At 39.8% G+C, this 23,809-nt stretch overlaps 1 long non-coding RNA gene across 2 annotated transcripts; it reads left to right on the forward strand.

Moving 5' to 3' along the window:
* The first annotated feature begins 12,806 nt into the window (after nt 1–12,806).
* Nucleotides 12,807–15,015, forward strand: LOC122025453. Of its 2 annotated transcripts, XR_006123716.1 has the most exons (4): nt 12,807–13,122; nt 13,400–13,465; nt 14,348–14,394; nt 14,520–14,612. It is a non-coding gene; the product is annotated as an uncharacterized LOC122025453 (long non-coding RNA). The 2 variants fall into 2 exon arrangements; XR_006123715.1 differs by having other exon boundaries at nt 14,348–15,015.
* Nucleotides 15,016–23,809: the final 8,794 nt, after the last annotated feature.

Genomic DNA, 23,809 nt, shown 5'->3' on the forward strand with positions numbered 1-23,809 from the left:
ACTCTTTTCATTTTGTGATATAAAAATATGAATACTATTGAGTATTTAATTTAAATTTGACAATGTAATAATATCATCTATGATGTTGAGTATTGATGATTATATGTATATGTAAAATTATTATTCTTATTATATGTAAATTACCTTTTTAAGATTTTTTCTAATTATTAATTATGTATCATAAACTTTCAAAGGTTTTTGATAGGATCATACAATTTTATAATATGATCCTGACTCCAAATCAATCTTACATATAATCACAGAAATAGGTAAATGTTATATAAATATGCTTTGGGAGATAAAAACTTCCAAAGCACCATATCAAAGCATACAAAATGTCCAGGAACTTAACCCTCTACACATTAAAAGACTTCACAATCAACACTCAATCCCTACCTACAATCATGTATCACATGGGCACATGTCACCCATTGATATGTCCACAACCATCAATGCAAGCAAGAGACACAAATACTACCCATCCACATTTGATATTATACGGTTACAAACCATGCAAAGCCAAACAAGAGCATTACGAAACACGAACAACAGTGCTTACAAAAACACGGACAACAATCACAAACCCAAATCAACCTTTACACCTCATGATGTAGCTATCAACATCCAAAACCATGCAAAGCCAAATAAGAGAATTATGTTGGATTGAGATCCACAAACCTGTGGACATGGATTTGAATTTTATGGAAGTTCCAATCAACATATGGAGCAATCCCTTGATACCATCTTTTATTAGGAGCTTCTCATATGAAATATATCATGCTTGAGATGCCTAAGTATTGAGCCTTTGTTTTCCGGCTACCATCTTTGTAATTCCACCTAAGGACCTATTGTGATTCATCAAAAGAGTTGAAAACCAGATTAATGTCCAACCATTGCTTCACTTTGTTCCACAATCTCCAAGCCATAGAGCATTCAAAAAACATGTGGGTGATTTGATTCTTCTTGGTGCTGGTACAATATATATTCTTTGTTTGGTTCATATTCCATTCTATCCTTGGTTCTTAGATTTCCATTTGCAAACATCCATAAGATGCATCGATGCTTTAGCATGATTTTCGGCCTCCACACTATATAATTCCAAGGCACCTCCGAACCCCTTGGCATAAAGAATTGATAAGCTTTGGAAACTCCTTTTGCTTCACCAACGAACCAATCCATTATTGTCATGTTTGCTCTACCAACTTCATTAGATGCTCTTAAGATCTTGTTTTGAATTTCTATAAGTCTCTTGATCAAGGGTGAGTCCGAAACTTTGATTTTTCATACCCAAAAATCAGCCCCTTTCATATAGTGTTGATGCACCCACTTGACCCATAAGTAATCTGTTTTGCCATTAATATCCCATAATATTTTGCTTAACAAAAGCCTCATTTCATGAAAAAAGGTCCCTAAGTTCATATCCCCCATCTTGCTTTGACAAATAAATCTTTGACCAAAATATAGGCGGATGCTTTGAAAATCAAACAAGCATGCGACAAATGACTTTAATCTTGTCAATGACCCCACTAGGAATTGGAAGCATTGAGAGCCAAAAATACTCCATACCTTAGAGAATCGTACCCACCAATTTCAAATTGTCGACATATGATAAGGTATGTTTGGGTCAAACATTTATCTTCCTTGTGATAGCATCTAGGAGAGGCCTATAGCTTGCAATCCTTAGTTTTTCCGCCGCCAATGGGATGCCCAAGTACTGGAAAGGAAAAGAACCTTCTTGAAACTCCATGGGACCGAGAATTTGACTCTTTAAACTTGCATCCACACCAACCATGTAAACTTCTGTCCTTTTAGGATTTTCCCACAACCCCGAGATCCCTTCAAAGTGGTCAAAACAGTCCACTATGTGTTATGTAAATGATATATCCACTAGAAAAAATAACATTAAATTATCCGCATAAACAAGATGTGTAATACCTACTTCCTTGCACATTGGGTGATAATGAAAAGATGACAATGAGATGATGATCTTGAGCTTCCTTGATAACACTTCAATGCATAGGTCAAACAATAGGGGAGAGAGGGGATCCCCTTACCTAAGTCCTCTTTTGCTACTAAAGAAACCATATATGCCACCATTTAAAGAAATTGAATAAGATACCGTAGTGACACATTCCTTGATTTAAGTACAATATTGTTGGGAAAAATCAAAACCAACGAGAGTCGACATAAAAAAGTCTTAATCAATCATCAAAAGTTTTCTTCATGTCCATTTTGATCATACATCTAGGGGAGATCATTTTACGTGCATACTTTCGAAGTAATTCTTGAATTAAACATATGTTGTCTGTTATGGAACACCCCTTGATGAATGCTACTTGAGTTGAATCCAATAAGAAATCCAAAACTTCAAATAATTGGCCAGCAAGTATCTTTGCAATAAGTTTATAGAACCCATTGCAACAAGAAATTGGCGTATAGTCCGAAACATCCACAGCATGATCTCTTTTATGCACAAGTGAGATTAAAGAGTGATTCCATTCTTGAGTAGCTTACCATTTTGAAAAAAATTCCTGCACAGCTGCAATAAAGTCATTACCAACAATATCCCAAGAGTAGGTAAAGAATTTTGAACCATATGTTGGTTGCTACTTGGAAAACCTAATGGTTCCACTATACAAAAATTTTGTACAAAGGTTTGAACCTTTTCCTACTTACTATGTGTTCTTTTAAATTAAACTTGGATCGCCTGCGGAACTTAACACGTTTGATCCAAAGTTTAATCTATTTGTTCTTTTAGGTTTAGACTCGGATCTCCTGCGGAACTTAACACGTTCGATCCAAATCACCTAGGTTATTAATTTCATTAAATATTAATTTCCAAAATTGGCTTCCAGTACTGACGTGGCGAGGCACATGGCCTTCTTGGATATGGGAACAACCACCACCGACTAGACAAAGCCTTTTAAGGAAAGTTAATATTTAATTTCCTTAAATAACTTTAGGTCAACCGAAAAGAACAATCAAATCACAAGGAAAAGAAAAAAAATAAAAGAACACAACATCGAAAACAAATTCGAAATACTAGAATCGCATGCCTCTTGTATTTGGTATTATTTCCAAAAATAACTAGTATGATGCGGAAAGGAAAAATACTAGTTATACCTTTTAGAAAGACCTCTTGATCTTCTACCGTATTCCTCTTCTAACCTCGGATGTTGTGTGGGCAACGATCTTCCGAGATGAGAACCACCAAGCACCTTCTTCTTCCTTACAAGTTTCGGCCATCAAAACTTCTCCTAGGATGAAGAGGTTCGGCCACCACCACCATGCTCCAAGGGATGCTAGAAACAAAACTTTCTTTCTCTCCTTCTTCTTCTTCTTCTCTAAACTTGATCCGGCCACCATATGAGTCTCCACAAGAAGGATGAGGTTCGGCCATCAAAAAGAAAAGAGGAGGAGAGGATGGCCGGCCACACCAAGGAAGAAAAAGAGGGAGAAAATAGAATAGAGTTATATGCCATGAAGCCTTCTCTACCCCCTCTTTTATAATCCTTGGTCTTGGCAAATAAGGAAAATTTAATAAAAACTTCCTTAATTCTTTTTCCATTGAAAAGGAAAATTTATTTAATTAAAAATAATTTTTCTTTTCAATTTACAATGGCCGGCCACACCATAAAATTTCCAAGCAAATAAAATTTTAAACACAAATTAAAACTTCCTTATTTGCTTCCGGAAATTTATAAAAAATTTCTCCAATAATTTTTCCCTTCATGATTGGTTAATAAAAAGGAAATTTTATAAATTAAAATCTTTCTTTTAACATGTGGATAAAAAGAAAGTTATCTCTAAAAATTAAAATATCTTTTAATCTACAAATAAGGAAAGATATTAAATATTTTCTTAATCTTTTGTAGAAACTAATAAAAGAGAATTTTTAATTTTTAAACTTTCTTTTAAATAATAAACATGATTAATAGGAAAGTTTTTACCAAAATTAAAATCAACCTTTTAATCTACAAATAAGGAAAGAGATTTAGCTCTTCTCTTAATCTTTTGTAGAATCTTATAAAAGGAAAGATTTAAATTTTTAAACTCTCTTTTAAATCATGTTATCCACATAAGAAAAAAATTTTAAAATTAAAATTCCTTTTTATTTTAATAGGGCTGGCCACCTAAGCTTGAGTTCAAGCTAGGGTCGGCCACATGAATTCACCCATGAACCAAACCACGGCCGGCCCTAGCTTGGTCTCCAAGCTAGCTTGGCCGACCCCAATAGGATGGGTAAGAATGTGGGTATGTGGTGGGTATAAATCTCTATATACAAGAGGCTACGATAGGGACCGAGAGGAGGAATTGGTTTTGGTCTCCCAATGAAATTAAGCATCCCGTGTTCGCCCCGAACACACAACTTAACTTCATCAATAATAATTCATTCCACTAAAGAATTATTATTGAACTACCGCACCAATCCCAAATTATATTTTTGGGCTCCTTCTTATTATGAGTGTGTTAGTCTCCCTGTGTTTAAGATGTCGAATGTCCACTAATTAAGTGAGTTACTGACAACTCATTTAATTAATATCTTAGTCCAAGAGTAGTACCACTCAACCTCATCGTCATGTCGGACTAAGTCCACCTGCAGGGTTTAACATGACAATCCTTATGAGCTCCTCTTGGGGGCATTCTCAACCTAGATTACTAGGACACAGTTTCCTTCTATAATCAACAACACACACTATAAGTGATATCATTTCCCAACTTATCGGGCTTATTGATTTATCGAACTAAATCTCACTCATTGATAAATTAAAGAAATAAATATCAAATATATATGCTTGTTATTATATTGGGATTAAGAGCACACACTTCCATAATAACTGAGGTCTTTGTTCCTTTATAAAGTCAGTATAAAAGAAACGACCTCTAATGGTCCTACTCAATACACTCTAAGTGTACTAGTGTAATTATATAGTTAAGATAAACTAATACCTAATTACACTACGACCTTCCAATGGTTTGTTCCTTTCCATCTTGGTCGTGAGCTACTGTTTATAATTTATAAGGTACTGATAACATGATCTTCTGTGTGTGACACCACACACCATGTTATCTACAATATTAATTGAACAACTACATTTATCATAAATGTAGACATTTGACCAATGTGATTCTTATTTCTAGATAAATGTTTATACCAAAAGCTAGGCTTTTAGTATACATTCTAACACCATAACCATCCGTCCTCGGAGCTTTTCCACATCCAATGTCATGTAAAGCAGCCTTTATTTCTTCTAACTCAATTGGCTTACATGGATTCTCAAATTGCCCCATGGTTAGGTTCCTTCCTGTGAACTCATTATTGCCCAAGATGTTGCACATCTCCTTTTGGCCAAGCAAACCATGAAAATAATCAACAAACTCTTCCGCTACTTCACCTATGCTTGTGGTTTGCTCTCTATTCCTTTTCTTGAGTGTAATGATTGTATTTTTTTTGTTGTTCCTTTTCACCATGTCATGGAAGAATTTAGTATATTTATCGACACTTCTCAAGTAAACATTCTTTGCTCTTTGTTGATAAAATTGTCATTCAGCTTCTGCTAGTAAATTGACTTTCTTTTGTATGTGACTATACTCCATAAGGGTTGGACCACCATCTAGAATGCCTCATTGCACCTCTTCTAGCTTTTCCTTTGCTCTTCTTACTTTCTCCAAAATGTTCCCAAAGTCCTTCTTGTTTAGCTCCCTCAAATGCCCTTTCAATTGGAACAACTTTGGTTTAAGAATAAATTGAGTATTTCTCATTGTTGGGGCTGCCCAAGAATCTTCTACAACCTTCTTGAAATCTTCATGCAATGACCACATATTGAGGAATTTAGAAGTCCTATCTGGTGACCGGTCCTTGGTTAAAGTGTGCACAATGATACATAAATGATCTGAGAAACATCTAGGCAGTGTAAACTCCGCATAAGTATCAAAATTTGCCATCAACCAAAATAAGTTTACTAAAGCTCTATCTAACTTACTAGAAATATTACCATTATACCATGTGAAGCGACATCTAATAGAACGAAGATCAACTAATCCATAAGCTTGTACAAAAATTTGAAAGTCCCTCATTTCATGATTTGTAACTAGAGATCCCCCTTATTTTTCATGGATAGATAAATAAGAATTGAAATCTCCTATAATCATCTATGCATCAGAAATGGTGTCTCCTAGATCTGTGAGTGCCTCCCATAATGACCTCCTTATAACAATTGAATGTAACCCATATACAAAAGTCATCAAGAAACCCCTGCTAAAAATGCGACATCAAGCATGGTAATGTATATACTAATCGGTGGTAATAATAATATCCATATCAATTTTCTGCAAGTCCCAAAGAAGTAACATGTGGTCATAATTAGAGAAGTCAAAATTATGAGCATGACCCATACCTGAGAACCTTCTTTGTAATATTAGATTTAAGGAGATCTCATTGAGCTTTGTCTCCATTAATGTTATAATTTGAATATCTTTTTGTTGGAGAAGGTGTTGTACTCTTTCATGCTTTAGGAACTTGTGGAAGCCTTTAATGTTCCAAGTGGCTATCTTCATTAACCACTTGTGCGGGCTATTTGCACCCATAGTTGTTGTCCACTTCTATGTGTCGGTGTGTCTTCTTTCGTTGCTACACTTGCATTCGATATTGTGGTTGTAGGCAACAAAGGTATTGATGATGAAGTTGATTTCTCAGATGTAGAGCCAATTGTTACACTTGCTACCTCATCACTTTGTAACTCTGAAAAAGAAGAACTCCTCGAACTAGACTGTGCCGGCAGATTTGTTTCTTACCGTGGATGAATTTCTTCATGTTGTGTAGGATCATTCGGAATTGGCTCCTCTTCTTCTTGTGGTACCAGTTGAGGGGAAGTCTCACCAGCTTCATGGCCATCACCATCATGTGCATTAGGGTGCACAACAATCATCGGAGTTGGTCTATTCACCAAGATAATTGCCAAGTCATTCTGCATCTCCGACACTTCTACATTCGGCCTTTGTTGTGCTGGTCGTCATTGCTGCCTTGATCGATATCTATATCTTGTTCTTGTCCTTCCTCAACCCATGGATGGTTGAGACCTTGGTCTCCCATGTCCTTGCTCATTGGTATTAATTTGAGCATTATTTTCTGGTCAGTTTGCCTGTTGTCCAGTCAGGGTAGCACCTCCACGACAAGTGTCTAAGCCATGTTTCATTTGTTGGTGCAATGACAGAAGTTTTACCATGTTTTTAGGGGGAGTTACTCCTTGAATGCATGAAAATTAACTTTCCAGGACCTTTGAAGGGGTTTAAACCTTCGTGATGGACAATACTCAGGGTCGAGTATTGGGGAACAATGGAAGATTGGTTATCCTCATTGCTAGGATGATAAATGCTCTCGGATGAGTATTGTGGAGTAGGTTACTACTCAAGGGGGAGCATTGGATTAATGAAGGGGATCAGACTTTTATTGGTAAAGTGAAAAATGCTCTTGGATGAGCATTGAGAAGAAGATTACTGCTCAAGGGGGATCATTGAATACAATGAATGGTAGTTTTATTGGGAAATTGATGCATGCTCTAGGATAAGCATTGTGAAGTGAAATAGAGCTCAAGGGGGAGCTTTGGCGGCAATGAAGAATATGAGATCTTCATTGTGGGGTTGTTACCAACACATGAGGTTGTAAACAATGTAGAGTTAACTCTTATGGAGAAGAGTTTGTTTCCTGATTTTGATGTGTGACAAAGGGGGAGAATGGAAGGTTAAGTTAGACCTTTATCTCAAGAAGGGGGAGTTTATCCTCTAGGAAAGGGAGAGAATGAAGGAAACCTTCATTCATGCTTTATCATGGAGTTAAGGCTATGAGAATTAGCCTTGGTATAAAGAAGATGTTAAAACTATAGGATTTAGCCTAACTTAGAGGTATTGTCAAACATCAAAAAGGGGAGATTGTTCGGGCAATTTCCCTAGGTCAAGGTTGACCAGTTTGACTAAACTTGAGTTGAGTCAGGATTTGAGTTTTGATGTTTGGCAATATAAGGAGATTGCTAGAGCAATCGTCCGATTATGGAGATGGTCAAAGGGTTGACCAGGTTGATGAGAATATAAGTCAAGTAGGTCAAGGTTGACAGGAGACTTGACGGAAAGTCCTAACTAGATGTTAGACATTTGGAAAGTCCTAGTGAGGAGCTAGGCGGGAGAAAGTCCTGGTGAGGAGCCAGGCAACGGGAAAGTCCTAATGAGGAGCTAGGCAGGAGAAAGTCCTAGAGAGAAGCCAGACAACGGGAAAGTCCTAGTGAGGAGCTAGGCAGGAGAAAGTCCTGGTGAGAAGTCAGGCAATTGGAAAGTCCTGGTGAGGAGTCAGGCAGTTGGAAAGTCCAAGTGTGATCTTGGCAAAGGAGAAAGTCCTGGTGAAGAGCCAGGCAATTGGAAAGTCCAAGTATGGTCTTGGGAAAGGGTGTAAGTCCAAGCATGTGGTCTTGGCAAGATAAGTCCTAGTGTAACTTGGCAAGGAGAACCCGACAACTAGGATGAGGCCGAAGGAAGCTCCTAAAGGCAAGGCATGAAGGATGGGGAGATATCCGAGGGACGCGAGGCTGATGGAGGAGGCTAGAAGGCTAGTTCGAGGTTGGTTGGGTGTGGCTAAATGCTAGGCATGGAGACCCAACAGGTCACGGTTGACCGGGAGTTGGGTTGGAGACTTTAGACTTGAGATTGAGTCAAGTCCAGGATGGTCAATCGATTGGGCAATCGATTGGGCAATCAATTGAACCAGGGTCCAATCGATCAACCGATCGATTGGAGTGTGCTGCGAAGGAAGAAATCACCCAATCGATTGGTCGATCGATTGGGAGCATGAGTCGCGAGCACAGAGGCCTTCCCAATCGATTGGGCAATCGATTTGGAATCTCCAATCCATCGGTCGATCGATTGGAGCTGGGAATCCTCGCGCGATCGCGAGAACACAGAAAGCATCTGAATCGATCGGTGGATAGATTCAGACTGTCCCAATCGATTGGCCGATCGATTGGGATTCGACCGTTGCGCAGGATGCAAGTGATGGATGAGTACGATGGAGCGGTGCTGACGTGACGATAGATTGAGGTTGATTTCAATCGATTGGAGGCACTGTATATAGCTTGGGTGGAGCGTTTTCTTCGCCAGATCTTTGCGATTTCTTCCTACGATTTTTCTGCGATCGTCAACGAGCTTCTCTGACTTTCACCGCCAGTTCTTGAAAGCTCTTGAGAGTGTTCTCTCAAGGTTCAAGAGACAATAACAAGCAACAAGTAAGCAAGAAGAGAATGTTTTTACTTATATTTGTATTTCTTCTTCTTGTGTGAGTTGTTTTGTATGTGTGAGAATTTGTACAAGGCTTCTCCGCCTTCGGCTACGACCGAGAAGGAGGGTTTTTATAGTGGAGGAGCGTGTCGTGTGTAGATCCTTGTATTAGTCACCTCTTCTTGAGGTGGATACCAAGTAAATCTACTTGTTAGCGTTGTGTGAGTCTTGTATTTTATTTCCGCTGCATATCATCATCAAGACGCAACCGACAAGCGCGCGATGAGACGCTATTTACCCCCCCTCTCTAGCGGGCACATCGGTCCCAACATCATTCTCTTACAAACTTCACAAAAATCTAGCACCATTTTATAAATAATTCATAGGCTAACTTGAACATCAGTGAGCAATGTGATGGACACTTCATGAACTCTTTCTCCGATGACCGGAATCTCCACTAAGAGTCGAGTATACTCCAAACGATCCTTTGTACATGTCAAGTTATCAATGTACAATGACTTCCTTACCTCTGACCCAATTATGCTTACTTTTTGAGTCCAATAATCTGGTGGCAATCCATGAATTTGGATCCAAGCAAGAACGAATCAACTGTTTTTATTAAACAGAAAATACCTTGGCATAATTTTCAGGATAATCGGAATACCGAAAGTAAAATATGGCCCTCCTTGCAATACTTTGTCATGATCTTTTGACGTGTCAAACTGATAGACCACCCATCCACTTTTGTGGAAGAAGAAATGGTAGGGAACCCTCCATTTCGATCCAACAGCTTGAACTCCATCCCTGCCTGAGTGTCGGCCCATGAAGCAACCAACTAGACAAAATCCTATTGAGTTTTCCATGGCATCAATGTCATCGTATTCCAAAGATAGTCTTTCACCCTTGGCTTCATAATGATCTAGCGACATTGCGAGCTTTGTCTTTCTATTATCCTTGAAAAGATTGACCCAAGATTTCTTTTGTTGTGGTTGCTTATCTTGTCCATTCTCAGTAGCCCCTTTGCCTATCTCCGGTTGGTCCGTTCCCGCCAGAGGTTGTTGTCCGCTGGCAATGTCTCCTCCATCACCACCGGTGGTGAGTGTGACACTTCAGTGTCATTTCCTTCTAATGGATTAGCTTTCTCCCCCAGCTGTACTATCTTTTGCATGGTGCCGTCCACCTTAGTGATGAAGGTGCAGTATAAACATCCACACCTTGGCGAGGAGGTTCAGGTGTCTTCGTAGCCACGTCATGTGCCACCAAACCACTAGTCACAACTTCACACGTAGCAGCAACTTAAAAGTCCACATCATCAATCGAAACCCCTCCATCACACTTGTCCTTGTTACATCCTTCGTTAAACACATTTGTTGTCAAGTTAGCCACTACATCTTCCATGTTAGCAAATCTGCATTCTTCAAATGAATCTTTTGTTTGACTTAAAGGAGAGTATTTCAACTCTTTTTCCTTTTTTTCCCCATTATTATGAGTGTCCATGTGTAACTCAAAGATGGAAAAGTCAATCTCAATTCAAATGAAAGAGCAATATGCAACCATCAATTTGAAAGTACGATCCAAGCAAAACAAGTGGTCCCTGCTGAAACTAAATCAAAAATGCCACCAAAGACTTCCAATTAAGCAACACTCTAATGAAAATCAAATATTCTTTGAAATTAATGTCCATTAATGCTGAATAATTAAACCAAGAAATTTCTTCTATGTAATGCGTCGGTCGAAAATCGCACCAAAATTTTAAATCCTCGACAAACCTCCGACATTGTGTGAAGCATGGGAAATTGACTGATCAAAGACCTTCCTCCAGGAGATAGTATAGAGGAGAAGTTGGAAATCCATCCAAGAACCACCAGAGAGAGGCCGCCCACCATGAGTGGACGACTGCCACCAAGAAGAAGTGGAAATCAAGGAAGAACCTTCCAAAGTCGTTAGAGAAAGAGCCTAAGAATCACTCACCTCATCGTGTGGAAGATGACCGAAAATCCTAAAGAGAAGTTGGAGCTTCTCACTCTAGGAAAAGGACATACTACTAAGAGTTCCTTCAACCTATGTATAATCACGATTCTGTAAATTATGATGTATGTATATATATATTTAAACAGGCAAAAGAATGGTGATCCCCAGGGCCAACTCAAGTTTATTTGTGGTCGTAGGCGGGAAAAAAATATAGGCCTTTGATATTATTTTTTTTTAAAAAAATTCTCTTACTCATTTTCATTTAGACTTAAGACTGACAACGGTGAATTTTTTTAAATAAATAAATAAATAAAAATAATAATTTTAAAAAAATAAATTTTTATATAAAATTTAGTTTTTTGACTTTTAAAATGTCAATAATAATTTATTTTCAAGTGATGGATTACTAACTTATACTAAGGAAGGATTATCAACTTTTATAAGGTAACAAGTGCATAAATGCTCTATAAATTACGGACACAAAGAAATTGCAATATGTTACATGTTTTATGAAATATAAGTATTTGGATAAGTATAAGATTTATAGTATTAAATGGTGTATTATTATTTGATATAATAATATAATTTAAGGAGATAATAAGTAGACAATTCATTTAGTAAAAATAAATGTATTCAAAATTGTTTAAAAATGAAGAAAAATAAAAGTATATTTAATTACTCAAATGAAAGAAGAAAATAACAACATGAATAAAATTAGAGAAATAAGAATATGAAATGAGACAATAATAGAAAGAATCATACTCTTAGTCTTTAACTCATCATCATTAAGAATGGTAATGGATAAAATTTGGATAGAATTTCATATTTTTTGTACCCATCTATATTTATTATATCTATATCCATACTCATATCCATCGGTTATCCAAATCCTACCTATCATCCTATTACTCCCTATCATTCTCATTTTTTTAAAAAAATATTTCAATGTACTTGTCAGCTCTTTCTTGTCTCGTGCTCCTTCGATCGGGTGAACATTTTCCGTAGAAAAGAAGATAAAATATGTGTTGATGACCGGATAAAAAGACAAACTAAGTCTTTTTTTCTAAGACGAAAATCGAGCTAAAGTTTTTTCTTTCTCAATAAAAAATTGAGGCTATATATATATATTTCGGGTATCGGATAGGGTATGGATAAAATTTTACCAAATCCATCTCCATATCCATATCCGAAATACCCATACTCGAATATTCATATCCGAATATCCATAGTCGAATATTCATTTACTATAATCAAGTATAAAATTTTTTTTCATATCCCCTTTCATTTTGGATGTCTAATTAACCATCATATTCGAATAAAATTACCATCCCTAATCGTCATATGTGAAGCAAAAAAGTAAATAAATAAAAAAACACAAGTAACAGCAAAATTTAATACAATCTAATTGGAATAAGATGAAATCAACTATTATTATATTATTATTTATGGAAAATTAAATTAGCTTTTTTAACACCGAATAAAAGAAAAAAATAAATTATATTTTTTATCATCGAAATCAGAACATTCATAAATTATAAAATGAAGAAAAACAGAAAATCAAATAATTTACGACTAAAAATAGATCTAGGATCCTGGACTCGCTTCTCCTTCCTCACACCGCTAGGTCTGCAACGCGTGACGGGAAGAGAGCCGCCGCCTCAGGTCTCCTTCACGGTGGAGCAGCTCGTATCACCATTACAACCCCGATACCCTTACCGAACTCGAAAACTATGTTAACGAGCAGGTAATTCGACACCGAGAGCTACATTGCCTGCGATCGCCATGTGTTTTAACAGAAGAAGTCAGCCTGTGAATGCTTCTACCACCATGACTTGTTTGGAGCTTTGTCCTGGTTCCTAACATCTACATCGGAAGGTTTTGGGAGGAGAGGTATAGCAAGACTTGAATGAACCCTCCTTCGAGAAATAGTGTGAATTGAAATCCTGCGTGTTTTATTTTATTTTCTGAGCTTGTTTTGCACATCCATTTCTCCGATTTATGTTAATCTTTTTGCTCACTTGCTTACTGGTTTCATCTCAAACATATAGTTAGAATTTTGATCAAGCTATGTGTTGTAGAGTGAAAGAAATTAAAGCTTTTGAAATTAAAATTGATTAGACTTCCTGTTGTTTCATGGAATGTGTATTATCTTTGCCCCCTCCTACAGCAGGCGCTTATGGCTATGTCAACCCCAGATTTCAGCCTCTGTCTCTTCCTTATCCCTGATTGAGAGGTATTTTTCCTACAGTCCTCAATTCGATATTTAGGTCTAGCTCAACAAGTGGAGCAAGAATATGTGTACTGTTGCATGACATATTAATTATATTCTCTCTGAAGGAGTAATAATGTCAATAGCAAAGATGTGATATGCATGTTGTAGTATATTGAAGAGTATTATTCTTGCTTTCTTGTATAGTTACAGCTGCTAATTAATTTCTGAGGATATCTTTGAGAACATAGGCTTGTTATTCCCTGATTCTCTTGATATATACGTTTTGGTTGTCTCTGTTATTAGGAGATTTGATAAACTATTTTCCTTATTTTGTAGATGTGTTATAATCTATAACTTATTAACTTAGGGCAGTACGATACGTTTTTCTTTAGAGGGAAAAAATTCATCTTTTCCAATTTCCTAAGATGGTACAGAGTTGGTATTGTGAATGACAATGGCTTGCTCCATTGTTTTCTTGGTTCTCCCTGTCAAAGAGAGTTGCTTGTTATTATAGTGGTTATTTTTCATTATCACTGTATCTTTGTTATTCAGAATGTAACGCACAAGGAAAAATAAAATTTAGCCAAGGAAATGCCCAAAATTTTGTGAACTGACTCCGATTTATATTCTATTCAATTATTATATTCTCTAAAACACTCCTAGTGAACTAAATTCTAGATATTGAGATTCTACTGCTCACTATTTTGATACTGCTTTTGTCAGTATGCAATTACAACATGAATTTTTTGGACGTATTACGTTTTCTTTCCAGCAAGCAGATGAGCAAATCAAGATATTGATTGTTCTTTCTCACTGTCTAGAAGTATTTGTCTTTTATTTTTCACTTTTTGATTGGCCTCCGAATCAGCTATCAGTATTATGAGTTCAGTGGTGTATTTTCAGGCTGCAAGGTTTCGTCAATTTTGGAATGAAGCAGCAAAGAACCATAGGTAAAAAGAGAATAATTCAAATTATTGTTTCTTTATATTTAGCCGTCTGAAAGAACCTCAATCTCTTGCCACTTAACAGTTTTTCCTTATTGTATCATGAAAATAATTATTCCTTACAAAACAAGGTTGGTCAGTCCAATCCGTCTAACCAGGTCAATCGAGCCAATCAAGCCGAACAAGTAGGCGGTCCAGGCAAGCCAGTCAAGTTGATTAGCCTGATCAAGTCAGTTAGTTTCAGTTGAGCAAATACTACCGAGTAAGCTAATTGATACGGCGATAAGGAGGAGCCCATCTTGCACGGGTCAATTGCCACGGTGTAGGTCAAAGTCAAGGCGGTCAATACTAGGGCGTAAGCAAGGCTCGTACGCAAAACCCGAGCGAGAAGTGGCTACATCGGCCGATTGAACGAAGCACTGTCCGGTCGGCTGTTTGGATGAACCAGTGTCTGATCATCCCGGTCGGCAGGAGAGTGGGCCGATCGGACCACCCGTCCGGCTCAGGGTATGACATTGGAATCGTACATATTAGTAATAAACCGATAAAATAATAAAAAAAAAGGAAAAGACTGAGATATTTAATAAGGGGAAGAGAAAATAAAAGAGAACACTTCATCTATCATTGAATGCAAAGAAGCCAAGACAAAGATGTCTTCTGTCGGTAATTAATGTCATTAAAAAGGGGAAGATGGAAGGTCACTAAAAAAAGGTATAAAAAAGTATACTAGGTATGAAGAAAGACAAGATTCATCTCTGTCCCTATCATCTTCGATTCCTCTTCTTACTTCTATTTCTAACTTGAGTGTCGGAGGGCCAATGCCAGAGACCCTTTCCCTGGTTTGGTTTGTTTTGTAGCTAAGAGCGAGGTCTTCATCCAGTCAGCGGAACTACCATATCCCCGGCTTTCCAGCTTCACGCTTTCGGACAAGATTATTTTGGCGTCGTTTGTGGGAAGATAACTTGCATCCGAATGAGAAGATGGAAGACACTGGACGATTCACAATGGTGACGCTGACGCAAGAGGAGCTCGACACGTTGATACAAGCCCGAGCTGCGAAGATAGTGGAACAACAGCAACAACAAGTGCTGGTCGAGCGCTAATAGGCACTGTCCGAACGTCAAGCGCAGGAGCCTGCAGCCTCCGCGGCCAGTTGCAAGGCTGAGCGAGGGGACCGAGACATTCGGGAACCCAACAAGAGGCCGATCGACACCTATGGGGAAGCCTCTCATGCGACGGTCCCATTCCACCAAGCACCGTCATGGACTCCGGTAGAAGAAAGGGCCCGAGCGGACAGAGACCGGGGATCTTCCTTGGATGAGGCACCCGCTCGAGACACAAGAAAAAGGAAGGCACCCAGAGAGGATGATTCGCCCGAGCAGATCAATCAACAGTTTTCGGAGGGGATTCTAAATGACCCTCTGCCGAAGTATTACACTCCACTGACGATCGAGGAATATAATAGAGCGACTGACCTTGATGACCACTTGGCCAAGTTTGATAACGCGACCACACTTCACCAGTACACAGATGGGGTGAAATACCGGATTTTCCTCACCATGTTATCGGATCGGCGCAACATTGGTTCAACCGGTTGCCGAGCAACTCGATCTATAGTTTCAAAGACTTCCGAGTGGCATTCCTGCATCACTTTGCTAGCAGTCGCCGCCACCAGAAGACGAGTGTGAATCTATTCTCACTGAAGCAGACGCCTCGAGAGGCATTAAGGGCCTATATTCAGCACTTCAATCAGGTGGCAATGGACATCTCGGTAGTCTTCTCGGACGTGTTGGTGAACGCATTCACCCAAGGGCTCACTGAAGGAGAGTTCTTCCGGTCGCTTATTCGGAGGCCACCGAGGGACTTTGACCAACTACAAAAGAAGGCCAATGAATACATCAACGTGGAGGAAGAAGGAGACGCCCGCCGAGCCTGCAGGAGTGTCTGAACGGCGGCAGTCGAGCAGTCATCAACCCACTAAGGGGCCTCGGTCAAGAGGAGCCCCACCAGACGAGCCAAGGGCACATGCCGTGTAACATGTGGTTGCCGTTCGTCCAAAGGATGCAAAAGGTAAGATGTGGACGTCGATGTTCTGCTCCTTCTACCAGTCGATGACACACAATACCCGGGACTGCTACGACCTGACAGCTAGTAGATCGGCCTTGTGGGGATATCATCGTCGATCCCCATCACCTGATCGGCGACAAAGGCGCCGATCAACCGTCCGAAGGGAAGAAATGACAACAATTAAACCACGCCACCATCGGCCTCAGCGTGAGAGCAATCGAAGTCCCGACCGAGTCTCTGCCGAGCGGAACAAACTGTTTGCACGGGAGGAAGAGAACCAAAGTACGCCGCTCGGGGAGAAATAGGAATGATCGCTGGCGGGCCGACTAGTGGAGACTCTAATCGAACAAGGAAGTCGCATGCTTGGCGACTTGAGATCCATGCTGTTGGCTACAGCAAGGAGATTGCTGAAGGACCTAAAATCAATTTCGGCCTAAGAGATTTAAAGGGAGTGGAAACTCCTCATGACGATGCACTGATTATCCGAGCGGTAATCGTCAATTATACAATCTATCGAACTTTTGTTGATACAAAGAGCTCGGTGAACATCATATTCAGAAAGACGTTCGATCAGCTACAAATTGATTAGGGTGTGCTGCTGCCAATGAGGACCGCGCTCTATGGTTTCACGGGCAATGAAGTGTTGCCGATTGGATAGACCAAGCTGTCAATCTCGCTTGGAGAAGAGCCCCTGAAGAGGACAAGGACCACAAATTTCATTGTGGTGGACGCGCCTTCGGCCTATAACGTCATCTTGGGCCGACCGACGCTCAATGAGTTTTGAGCGATGGTGTCCACTTACTGTCAGAAGATCAAATTCTCGGTGGACGATAAGGTAGGGGAAGTTAAAGGAGATCAGTTGGCCGCTCGACGATGCTACGTCAAGATGGTCAGATCAGAACCGAGGATCACTCGAAAAAATCCGCGCCTGGAGGTGAACACCATCATTGAGAAGCCCCTTACGATAGTTTATGAAGAAAAGGAAGAGGTCCTGATTCACCTGAGCCGGTCGGAAGCAACCACCTTCATTGCCACCGATCTGGAGAGTGAGAGAAAGGCAGAGCTGTTTGCCTGTCTTAGGCAGAATTATGACGTGTTCGCCTGGTCGACCCACGAGCTCCCCGGAATCTCACCAAACGTCGCCCATCACGAGCTTCATATCTGACCAGACGCTCGACTCGTGAAGCAACGGAAAAGAGACTTCAGCGCGGAGCAGAACCTGATCATCCGGGTTGAAATAGAGAAATTACTGAAGGCCGACCACATTCGGGAAGTCCAGTTCCCGAGTTGGCTCGCTAATGTCATGTTGGTTTCCAAGTTGGGCAACAAATGACGAGTGTACATCGACTTCCGCGACTTGAATAAGGTCTGCTCGAATGATTTCTATCCGTTGCCCTGGATAGATTAGATGGTGGACTCTACGGTGGGTTACGAGTTTATCTGCATGCTCGACGCATATCAAGGCTACCATTAAGTGTCGCTCGCCAAAGAAGATCAGGAAAAGGTTAGCTTTATCACAACCGACGGAACGTTCTGCTACAACGTCATGCCATTCAGACTGAAGAACGCTGACGCCACCTACCAGAGGCTCATGAACAAGGTATTTCGGAAGCAGATCGACCGCAACTTGGATGTTTACGTCGACGACATATTAATAAAGTTAGCCTGAGCTGCTGATCTGTGTGTAGATATCGAAGAAATATGCCGAACATTGAGGACATACGGGATGAAGCTGAACCCGAGCAAGTGTCTGTTCGACGCTAAGAGCGGACGCTTCCTCGAATATATCATCACCGAATGGGGTATCGAGGTGAATCCGAGTAAGCTGAAGGCGCTACAAGACATGCCCCCACCCTGCAACTTGAAGGAGGTCCAACGGTTGACCGGATGTATCACTGCACTGTCCAGGTTCATCTCTAAGTCATCCGACCGAAGTCATCCATTCTTCAAGGTTCTGCGTCGAACTATAAAGTTTCAATGGGACGCGGAGTGCTATCGTGCGTTAGAAGAACTCAAGGAGTACCTAAACTCATTGCCTGTATTAGCTAAGCCGAGCGCTGGAGAGCCACTCTAGATCTATTTGTCGACCACCGAGTATGTGGTTGGTTCAGCATTAGTAAAGAAGAACGACCCTGAACAGTAGCTCGTGTATTTTCTGAGCCATATATTAAAAGATGCAGAGTCCCTCTACACTTGTCATGAAAAGTTGGCTTATGCGCTGGTGTTAGTTACTCGGAGACTTCACCCGTACTTCCTGGCTCACCCTATCATCGTGATGACCAACAATGCCCTGGGAATAGTCTTCAACCCAGAGGCGTTCGGACGACTGATCAAATGAACAACTGAACTAAGCGAGTTTGATATTAAATATCAACCCCGAACGACGATCAAAGCTCAAACCTCGGCTGATTCGTCACGGAAGTCCAGAACACCGACCCAAAAGCAACTCGGAGAATATATGTTGACATTTCGTCCATCGGATAAGGCAGCGGGATCGACATTCTATTCATTTCACCACGGAAAGACCGGATGCAACTTTCCGTTCGGCTGGATTATAGGACCACTAACAACAAAGCCGAGTATGAAGCCTTAATAGCCGGCTTACAAACAGCACGACATATCGGGACCACAAAAGTCCTCATTCACTCGGACTCTCAGTTGGTCGCCCAATAACTATTAGGGGCGTTCGAGATTAGCAGCTCCCGACTCAAGTTATATGCAGAAGCTTTCGAGAAGTTGAAGACAAATTTTCAAGAGGTCACTACAGAAGATCCCCCGGTCGGACAATCAAGCAGTGGACGAACTGGCTAAATTAGCTAGTTTATTATCGCTAGTCGTGATCAGTCAGCCGATCGAACAGGTTTCATTGGTGGCGCACATCGACCAGATGGAGGGAGTGATCTTCTTGAGCGACTGGAGAACGCCACTGATTGAATTCCTTTGATCGGGTAGCACTTCGACCGACCAGGAGGTAGTGCAACTATTAAAGAAGAGGGCCAGACGATTTACCCTAATCGGAGACCAATTTTATAAGAGATCTTTCTCATGGTCGTTGTTCAAATGTGTGGGCTTGGAGGACATGAAGTATATACTCCAAGAAGTATATCTTGGCTCCTGTGGAAGTCATCTGGGCGACCATTCATTGGCTCGAAAGATCCTCCTGATCGGGTATTTTTGGCCAACTCTCCAAGAGGATGCCGCTCGGATAGTAGTCATATGCTTGTCCTTCCAAAGATATCACAACATCCCGTACCGACCAACCGAGGAGATGAAGGCATCCATGGTGTCTTGCCCATTCAACCAATGGGGCATGAACATTGTGGGACCGTTTCCCATGGCGACTGGTCAGTGGAGGTTTCTGCTCATCGCGTTGGACTACTTCTCAAAGTGGGTGAAGGTCGAGCCACTAGCAAGGATAAGTGAGCAGATGATCATCAAATTCATATGGCAGAACATCTTGTGTCGGTTTGACATCCCCCACCAGCTCATCTCGGATAACGAGAGGCAGTTCATGGGTTGGAGGTTCAAGGAGTGGTGCAAAGGCTATGACATCCAACAGACCTTCACCTCAGTGGCCTACCCCCAGATCAACTACTAGGTGGAAGTCACAAACCGGGAGATCTTTAGAGGCTTACGACCTCGGCTCGACCACGCCGGGGCAGCTGGGTCGACGAGCTTCCGAGTGTCTTATGGGCACTTCGCACGACTCCAAAAGAGGCGACTGGCGTAATACCATTCCAGCTGGTGTATGGAGGAGAAGCGGTGGTTCTCGTGGAGGTTGGAGTAGAGTCCGATCAGGTGCAACTCTACGACAAGGGAAATGCCGGGTGAAGTTTAATGGAGCTCGACTTGGTGGATGAATCGCGGGATAAAGCCGTCGTCCGACTAATGACATACCGACAGCGGATGAGGCAGAATTACAACCGAAGGGTGATCCCGAGGTCTTTTTAGATTGGAGATCTAGTGTGGAAGAAAATCAAGCCGGTGTGCGATATCACCAAGCTCGAGGCACTATGGGGAGGATCTAAAAAATCGTGTAGAAACTCCGTTCGGGGGCCTACTATTTGGAGGACGAAGACAGAAGATAGGTTGAGCGGCTATGGAGCGCAAATCATCTCCAACCCTACAGGGTCGGATGAGAGGTGCGTAAGCAAATATAAATGTACTTGTGTATATACCTTCTGGATGCAGGACAGACATGAGTAAACAACGAAAGTTTTCCACACTTTTGAGCCGATCGACCAAGTTAGAAGTCGAGGGACAACTATAAATCCTTGTCGGCACTAACGGTCGAACGACGAACTTAAACTCCAGTCTTCACCAACGGTCGAGCGACGACCTTAAACCCCAGTCTTCACCAACGGTCAAGCGACGACCTTAAATCCCAGTCTTACCAACGGTCGAGTGGTGACCTTAAATCCCGGTCTTCGTCAACGGTCGAGCGACGACCTTAAACCTGGGTCCTCGTCAACCGTCAAGCGACGATGTTAATGTTAGAGTGTATACTAAAAGTCTAATTTTTTGTAAACATTTATTTTTGAAATAAAGAATCACATTGGTCAAATATCTACATTTATATGCTAAGTGTAGTTGTTCAATTAATTTATATTGTAGATAACATGGTGTGTGGTGTCACACACAGAAGATTATGTTATCAATTCCTTATAAATTATAAACAGTAGCTCATGACTAAGATGGAAAGGAACAAACCATTGGAATAGTCGTAGTGTAATTTGGTATTAGTTTATCTTAACTATAAAATAACACTAGTACACTCTAAGTGTATTGAGCAGAACCATTTAAGGTAAGTTCTTTTTATACTGACTGCATAAAAGAACAAGACCTTTGTTATTATGGAAGTGTGTGCTCTTAATCCTGATATAATAACAAGCACATATATCTAATATTTATTTCTTTGATTTATCAAAGGGTGCGATTTAGTTCAATAAATCAATAGACCCGATAAGTTGGGAAACGATATTATTTATAGTGTGTGTTGTTGATTATAGAAGGAAACTGTGTCCTAGTAATCTAGATTGATGATGTCCCCAAGAGGAACTCATAAGGATTGTCATGTAAACCTTGCAGGTGGATTTAGTCCGGCATGACGATAAGGTTGAGTGGTACTACTCTTGGAGCTAGATATTAATTAAGTGAGTTGTCAGTAACTCATTTAATTAGTGGACATTCTATATCTTAAACACAAGGAGACTAACACTCATGATAAGAAGGAGCCCAAAATGTAATTTAGGATTAGTGCGGTAGTTCAATAATAATTATTTAGTGGTATGAATTATTATTGATGAAATTAAGTTGGGTGTTCGGGGCGAACACGGGAAGGTTAATTTCATCAGGAGATCAAAACCAATTCCTCCTCTTGGTCCCTATCGTAGCCTCTTATTTATAAAGTATTATACCCACCCATACCCACCTTAAGGTGGTCGACCAAGCCTAGCTTGGAGCCCAAGCTAGGGCCGGCCAAACCAAGGTGAGTTGGTTTCATTAGGTGGCCGACCCTAGCTTGAACCCAAGCTTTGTGTGGCCGACCACAATAAATTAAAAGGTTTTTATTTTTTAAAATATTTCTTACGTGGAAGCCATGATTTTAAAAGAGAGTTTAAAATTTAAATATTTCCTTTTATAGTTTTCTACAAAAGATTAAGAAAAAGGTTTGATATCTTTCCTTATTTGTAGTTAAAAGGAAGATTTTAATTTTTGATAAAACTTTCTTTTTTTTTGTAACCATCCTCATGATTTTAAAAGAGAGTTTTAAAATTAAATATTTCTTTTTATAGTTTTCTACAAAAGATTAAGAGAAAAGTTTGATATCTTTCCTTATTTGTAGTTGAAAAGGAGATTTTAATTTTTGATAAAACTTTCCTTTTTTTGTAACCATCCTCATGATTTTAAAAAAGAATTTTAAAATTAAATCTTTCCTTTTATAGTTTCTACAAAAGATTAAGAAAAGATTTGATACTTTCCTTATTTGTATATTGAAAGGAAGATTTTAATTTTAGAGAAAACTTTCCTTTTTGTAAATCATCCACATGTTTTAATAGAAATATTTTAATTTATAAAAGTTTCCTTTTATGACCAACCATGAAGGGAATTTTCAAAAGAGAATTTTTTATTTCCGGAAATAAATTAGGATGTTTTAATTTTATGTTTAAAACTTTCTTTATTTGGAGGGATTAAGGTGGCCGGTCATATATAGTTTGAAAGGGAAATTTTATTAAACTTTCCTTTCATTGACAAAGAGAATAAGGAAGTTTTAATAAAACTTTCCTTATTTATCAATACCAAGGAATATAAAAGAGAGGGTAGAGGTGCCTCACCTCATAACAATATCTCTTCTATTATTCCTCTCTTCATTGGTTGTGGTCGACCCCTCTCTTCCTCTCCCTCTCCCTCTCCTATTCTTCTTCCTTGGCCGACGACATCTTCATCTCAAGGAGCTTGGTTGGTGGCCAGATCTTGTTAAAGGAAGAAGGAGAGATAGGAGGTCTTGTTTCTTAGCATCTCTTGGAGCTTGGTGGTGGTTGAACCTCATCTTCTCTTGGAGTTCTTGTGGTGGTCGAAACTTGCTTGGAGAAGAAGGAAGCTTGGGTGGTTCTCGTCTTGGTAGATTGTCGCCCACACGACGTCCGAGATAAGAAGAGGAATACGATAGAAGATCAAGAGGTTGTTGCTTACAAAGAAAGGTATAACTAGTAATTCAATTCGGCATCATACTAGTTTTCTTTGTATAGATTTTGAAATACCAAACACAAGAGACATATGATTATAGGTTTCGAATTTGTAATTCGAGTTTGTGTTCTTTTTTTTTTCGATCTTGTGATTCGATTGTTCCTTTTGGTTAAACCTAGGGTTACTATAAGGAAATTAAATATTAAATTTTGTTGAAAGGCTTTGTCTAGGAAGTGGTGGATGCTCCCACATCCAAGAAGGCCTAGTGCCTCGCCATGTTTAACCTGCAAGCCGATATCTGAAATTAATATTTAATTGAATTTGTAACATGGGTGGATTTGGATCAATAATGTTAAGTATCGTTTGCGATCCAAGTCTAAACTTATAAGAACATATAAGTTAAATTTGGAATCAATAATGTTAAGTTCCGTTTGTGATTCATAATTTAATTTCTAAAGAACACAATATGTTGTTAGAAATGGTTCAGGACTTGTACAAAATTTTTGTACAGGAAAATCAGTACGATATTTCGAGTATCAACCAACAATTAAACCTCCGTCCTCGTCAATCGTCGAGCAGCGACGTTAAATCCCGATCTTTATCGACGGTCGAGCAGTGACCTTAAACCCACGTCTACGCCATTAAACGATCAAGCAATTATGAAAAC

This window comes from Zingiber officinale, chromosome 9B, assembly GCF_018446385.1.
Source record: "Zingiber officinale cultivar Zhangliang chromosome 9B, Zo_v1.1, whole genome shotgun sequence".
Taxonomy (NCBI): Eukaryota; Viridiplantae; Streptophyta; class Magnoliopsida; order Zingiberales; family Zingiberaceae; genus Zingiber; species Zingiber officinale.